At 42.3% G+C, this 6,514-nt stretch overlaps 1 non-coding gene across 1 annotated transcript; it reads left to right on the top strand.

Annotated features, from left to right (window-relative positions):
* The first annotated feature begins 2,370 nt into the window (after window positions 1–2,370).
* On the top strand, window positions 2,371–2,443 carry TRNAF-GAA. The gene has a single exon. It is a non-coding gene; the product is annotated as a tRNA-Phe (tRNA).
* The last annotated feature ends 4,071 nt before the right edge of the window (window positions 2,444–6,514 follow it).

Here is a 6,514-nt window from a genome sequence, read left to right on the forward strand (position 1 = left end):
AGAGAGGGAGGAGGGAGGGAGGTGTCGGTGACGGGCCATAATAATCATATACAGTGTATATCGACAAAATAAAAAAAAATAAAAAAAAAAAATCATCTGGCCAACTTAAAAAAATATATACTACCTGGACACCATCTGCAGAAATTCTGATTCAATTAGGGCTAGGATTAGTGTAATTATACATATACATATACATTAGTGTAATTACACTTATATATATTATTACACTAATATATATAATTATATATGTTATATAATTACACACATATATACACACACACATATATATTATATATAATATATAATATATATATAATATATATGTAAAATAACTAAGAAGGACTTGCCCAAAATCATAGGCAAGTAAGTGACCGGACAGGGATTTAAATTCACTCTGTGATCCATATGCCAAGTCTACGACAAGTCTATACTACTGCACTAGTTTTCCATTGCTGCACAAATAATTACCATAAACTTAGTGGCTTAAAACAACACCTGTTTATTAGCTTACAGTTCTGCAGGCGAGAAATCTCACGTGGCATGGCTGGGTTCTCTGCTCTGGGTATCACATGGCTGAAATCAAGATGTTGACCAGGTTGAGTTCTCATCTGGAGGCACAGGGGAAAATCAGCTTTCAAACTCATTCTTCTTGTTTGCAAATTTTAGTAGCTTGCAACTGTAGAACTGAAGACCAATTTCCTCACTGGCTGTCAGCTAGGAGCCACTCTCAACTCCAAGAGGATGCCTGCATTCCTTGCCATGTGGTCCCTCCCATCCTGAAGCTAGGCAGAGAGGATTGCAGTCAGCTTGTTTTGAATCTCTGACTCCCTTCTGCAAAAAGCTGTAGAAAACCTTCCGCTTTTAAAGGGCTCATGTGATTAGGTCAGGGCTACTCAGATAATCACATATTTTAGAGTTAGCTGTGCTATATAGTACATATAACCTAATAACATGTTACCTAATAACAGGTAACAGTCTCAGGAATTATGCAGGGCATTTGGGGGGCTGGGAGGTTGTCTGCAGTCTATTTTAGGATGTTCCCTACTACAACTGCACAGGGAAAGCAAAAGGTGAAGTTTAAGCTAATAAGCAAATGATAGGCTCTTGAGTCTGAAAAAACTGTGATGACATCTAGTTTAAGCATGACAGTCCTACGCTTCCATTTCAGAAGCACTTTTTCCTTCATCTCTCTTGGGGCAATCTAGAATCATCCTCCATTTAAATCTGTTGTTTATAAATTCTAAACTAAGTTCATGATTTCATTTCAAGTAATAACAAGCCTACATTATTTTCTTATTTATGAATCAAGTAAATATGAAGCAGCGAATTATTCTAACAGTTTATGGAGTTTATTTAAAACATTTTTAAGTGAATAAATACAAGAAATGCAAAACTATGAAATGGGAGGTGGAGGTGGAATAAAATCATCATATTAGGCATATTGTTAAACCACAACTTTGCTTCTCAGAGTTTGGGAGAGGCTTGAGCTAATTCCATTTTTTTTTTTTTTTTAAAAGATGACTGGTAAGGGGTCTTAACCCTTGACTTGATGTGCCATGCTCACCAGTGAGCTAACTGGCCATCCCTAAATGGGATCCGAACCAGTGGCCTTGGTGTTATCAGCACCACACTCTCCCGAGTGAGCCACGGGCCGGCCCCCAATTCCATTTTTTGACAATATGTATTTACAAATGAAAAGAAAGCCAAGATGGTGTTATAAAAATTGAGGTATATTTTTAGTACTAGGTTTAGCAAATCAATGCTCTGAACAAATACAGTGACTCTATGTATACCTCATGTGGAGGTAACAGTGAAAGTCTACATTTGAAGCCTTTACATTTGAAGCCTGTCCTCTTCTATACATTTCTGGAGTCCAGTTAGTTTAAGGATATCTGTAAACATTCAAAATGTTTATATCTTTTGACTTTGCAAAATCTGCTTCACTCAAGAACAAATGTATACAAAGGAGTGTTCATTGCTATTGTTTTTAATAATAAAAATCTAGAAAAAAGTAAAGATGTCCATCGTTAGTAGTTTGATTAAATATATTGTGTTATATCCATACTATCCAATACTGTGCATTGATTTAAAGGCATAAAATATATCTACATAATTGCCATGGGAAAAGTCCATGATTTATTTTTAAATGAGAAAAGTAAGCTGCAGGGCAATTTACCAAGCAAACAAACAAAAACAAACCCTGAGAAAAGTGAAGTTATTTATCATTTCCAGCTTGTAAATAAGGACCTTGCTTTATCACCTTTGATATTTGTAAAATGCCTACCTCCAGCTCAACTTTTACAATAACCTTATTAACACGGAACGAACATACTTTCATTATAATTAGGTAGAAAAAACCTGCCAGAGGCAGCCGAAATAGCTCAGTTGGGAGAGCGTTAGACTGAAGATCTAAAGGTCCCTGGTTCGATCCCGGGTTTCGGCAATGGTTTTAGGCGCCATCACCACGTGTGCTTTCCTGGCAGTCAATCCACACGAGAAACTTCTTGCAGGGAATTCTAGGTTGGCACCTGTGGGCATTCTCACTCGAGCTTGGACAGATACAGGAAGACTGACCCGACTCTCCTCCTGGGAAGGAGGAAACTAGAAGCCAGAAGGGGAGGTACGTAGCGTCTTTCAAACTGCTGAGTCTCTTCCCTGATTTGGGGGTCTGGGTTCTGCGACGAAGCCCTCCCAACGCCCTGTGCGTCTTTCTTCTTGGTCTGTCCAGCCCACCACCTTCTTAGGGTCGGAGGGGCGGGCGTGCTCGGGCTCCACAGGGGGACTTTGCGGCCCTGGAGCCGCTGCTACGTGCGGGGCGCTGGGCTGCACCCCCAGCGACTGGGACTCGCCAAAGATAGAGACGGCCCGGCCCCCTCTTGGCTGAAGGAATCCTCGAAAGCGACAGGCGCACCGGCTTTGTCCAGCTGGTTTAACAACAAGGACCCTAGGACACTTGGGTGGAGCGCGACGGGGGTGGGGGTATCGAATCCCTTTCTGGGTTAAGGCTATCCTAGGGTTACCAGATCAAATTCTCCTACAGGACGCCCAATTAAATTTGAATTTCAGAGAAACAACAAATACTTTTTACTATAAGCATGTCCCAAATATTGCATGGATCAAAGTACACATTCGTTGTCTCTATGAAATTCGGATTTAACTGAAAGTCCTGTGTTATCTACTAAATCGCAAACCACTGTTATCCATCCTGTCCTCCCACCCCTCTGAACTCCAGTGCCTCCCCACACACTCTCGGCCCCAGCAAAGATATGCAACCACTGTACTCAGGACTAACTGGATTTCAGAGGAGACAGGTACTGTTTATGATTCTCAACCCCTGGCAGTTTACAAAATGCATTTGCATCTATCAGCTGGTTTGTTCTCACCACCAACAGACAAGCCATGGCAGTGGTAGAGGTCACCAGGGAACACCTCAGGAATCAGCCATCCATCTGTCCTCAGGCTTCCAGCGTTGTCCACGCTGGTTTGGGATGGGGGCAAAGGACAGGGGAATTAAAAAAAAATGTTAAGATATGTGCCGCTCCACTCAAGGTAATGCAGTGGAACAGCACACGTCTAGGGAGTGACTTCTTTTCAGCCAGGTGCCATACTGGGGCATGAGGAGACAGAAGTGAGAGCCAGTTCTCACATTCTAAGAACTGGCAGTGTGATAAAAGGCAAAATGGAGACATATGGTTTTTAAGACCTGTTTATACCTCTCTCCCCTTTCTGTTAATCTGTGCTGAGATGCTAGTGGATGAGTGGCTTCATTCTCCAAGTGGTCGGGTTTTTGGATGGAAAGATGCACTTTGGTAAGGGACTCTTGAAAATCCAATGATGATTTGGAAGGAAACCAAAATGGTGGCCTAACAGATTGGACAGCTGAAACTTTGCATGATTTATGTCAACATGTGTGGATTAGTCTGTTTCTGTTGCTTATAACAGAAATACATAGAACTGGGTAATTTATAAAGAAACAATATGTATTGCTTACAGTTTCAGAGACTGGGAAGTCCAAAGTCCAGGGAACACATCTGGTGAGGTGACTACAGCAACATAGGATATCACATAGTGAAATGATAGAAGCAGAGAGATAATTCCTCGCTCCTTCTTCCCTTTAAAATCCTCAGAACCATGTCTATGATCACCATTAAACCATCCATGGATTAATCCATTTATTGGGCATGGTAATCTAATCACCTGTTTCTTCAAGGCCCCTCCTTTCAATTATCATAATAGGATTTTACACCCTCTGCAGTTACAGTGGGGATTAATCTTCAATGAATTTGGGGGGACATTCAGTCCACTGCAATGTGTGATGGCTAATTTTTTTTTTTTTTAAGATGACCAGTAAGGGGATCTTAACCCATGACTTGGTGTTGTCAGCACTACGCTCTCTCAAGTGAGCTAACCGGCCATCCCTATATAGGGATCTGAACCTGTGGCCTTGGTGTTATCAGCACCACACTCTCCTGAGTGAGCCACGGGCCGGCCCTATGATGGCTAATTTTATGTATCAACTTGGCTAGGCTATGGTGCCCAGTTGTTTGATTAAACAACAGTCTAGATGTTACTGTGAAGGTATTTTTTTTTTCAGATGTGATTAACATTTAAATCAGGCTTTGACTAAAACATATCACCCTCTGTAATGTGGTTGGGCCTCATCCAATTAGCAAAGTCCTTAAAAGCAAAGACTGGGGTTTCTGATGAAAAAGGAATTCTCTTCAAGACTTTGAAAGGTTTTCATTTTTTTTTTTCTTTCTATTTTTTTTTTTGAACAGGTTTTCGACAGGAAGTTTGCCAGAGTTTCCAGCTCACTACCCTGCTGAATTGGAACTACAGCCTGCAACATCAACTCTTATCTGAATTTTCAGACTGCCAGCCTGCCCTACAGGTTTTGGACTTGCCAACACCCACAATTGTACGAACCAAGTCCTTTAAATAACTCTCTCTCCACCTTGATTTCTTTATCCTATTGGTTCTGTTTCTCTGGAGAACCCTGACAACATGCTTTAAGGTGTTACTTACACACAGGTAAGGGGGGAAGAATGAGATTGTTAAATTGCTCTGAGCAAAGATCAAACACTTTGGGACCATAAAGTTGGGAGTCACAGACCTAGAGCCTTTGTTTTGAAAGGGCAAGCTCCGTCCAGTTTTCAACCTGAAGAGGAAAGGGGGAATCTCTGTAAGAAGCACTTGGGATTCAAGCAAGAAGTTCAGAGAAGACGACCGTGGGGTGTCTCTGGCTGAATCTCCCTTCCTGCATGCCTACAAACTTACCTTTCAAGGCACAGTTATAAGGTCCTTTTTTTTTTTTTCCTGGCAGGTGCTACTTTGCCTGCCTTTTAGTCTGTATTCCTATATTAATGCATTGATTAAACAGCTCTTAACTGTTTGCTGCCTGCATGCATGCCTGCCAGACCTATCCACAGTGAAAATGAGGGTGGGGGCAGAGAAGAGGGATGAGGGTGGTTACAGGGAACTTCCCAGAGAGGATGGCAGTTAAGCTGTGTTCTCAAAGGTGTGAAAGGTAGCAGAATATGCCACCGCAAAATATGCCACTTTCGCCTAATGGTTATTTTGAAAGCTGATGGCTGTTGAGAAGCACAAACAAACAAAAGACAGCTTGCTACCTTCTTGCTATTTGCCTAAAAGCAGGACATACATCTACAGAGTGGCTCTCCTCCCTTTTCTACGAGGAAGGACAAAGGTTGACCACCAAAGACAATTTTAGATCTTTATCAGGTTGGAGGTGGCACCAGAAGAATCTATATAATAAACTTCCTTAACTAGCCTTTACCTACCATTACTTTCCCATATATTTGCTTTCCCACAGCTTGCCTGGAAACTCAAGATCCTTTTCCTTTGTTTTGTCACTTCTGCAAAAAAAAGGGAGGTGACATTCCAATCAGCTATGGAACAGCATGTGCAAAGGTCCAAAGGACCGAAAGGGAGTGGCAGTGTATTAGTCCATTTATTGCTTACAGTTTCTGAGGCTGGGAAGTCCAAAGTCCATCTGGTGGTGGTGACAGTGACCCAGGGGTCTCACATTGGAAGGTAGTGGAAGAAGAGAGAGTAGAGAGAGACAGAGTCTCCTTTTTTAAAGCCCTCAGAACCGCGCCCCTGGCCACCATTTTTAACCCATTCACTACTGCACGGTCCTACAATCCAATCACCTCTTCAAGGCTCCACCTTTCAATTACCGTAATAGGATTTCCCACCCTCTTAATGGTCACGGTGGGGCTAAGACTCTAATACATAAACTAGGGGGACACAATTCAAGTTTCAGTGAGTTTTGGGAGGACATAACTCAGTCCACTACAGGCAGGATCTGTAATACTAAACTAGTAGCCTGTAGAGGTGAGAGGGGGCGGAGGGGAGTGTTCCCCGAGCGAAAGGCTGCGCGTGCGCAGAGGCTTGGCGGGGGGCGAAGAAGATATAACAACTATACTTCCATGAAGTTGTTACAACAAGCAAATGGAAAGGACATTCTTGGGGGGGAGGGGAGAGAGAGAGG

The sequence above is a fragment of the Galeopterus variegatus genome, unplaced genomic scaffold (assembly GCF_000696425.1).
Source record: "Galeopterus variegatus unplaced genomic scaffold, G_variegatus-3.0.2 Scaffold11437, whole genome shotgun sequence".
NCBI lineage: Eukaryota > Metazoa > Chordata > Mammalia > Dermoptera > Cynocephalidae > Galeopterus > Galeopterus variegatus.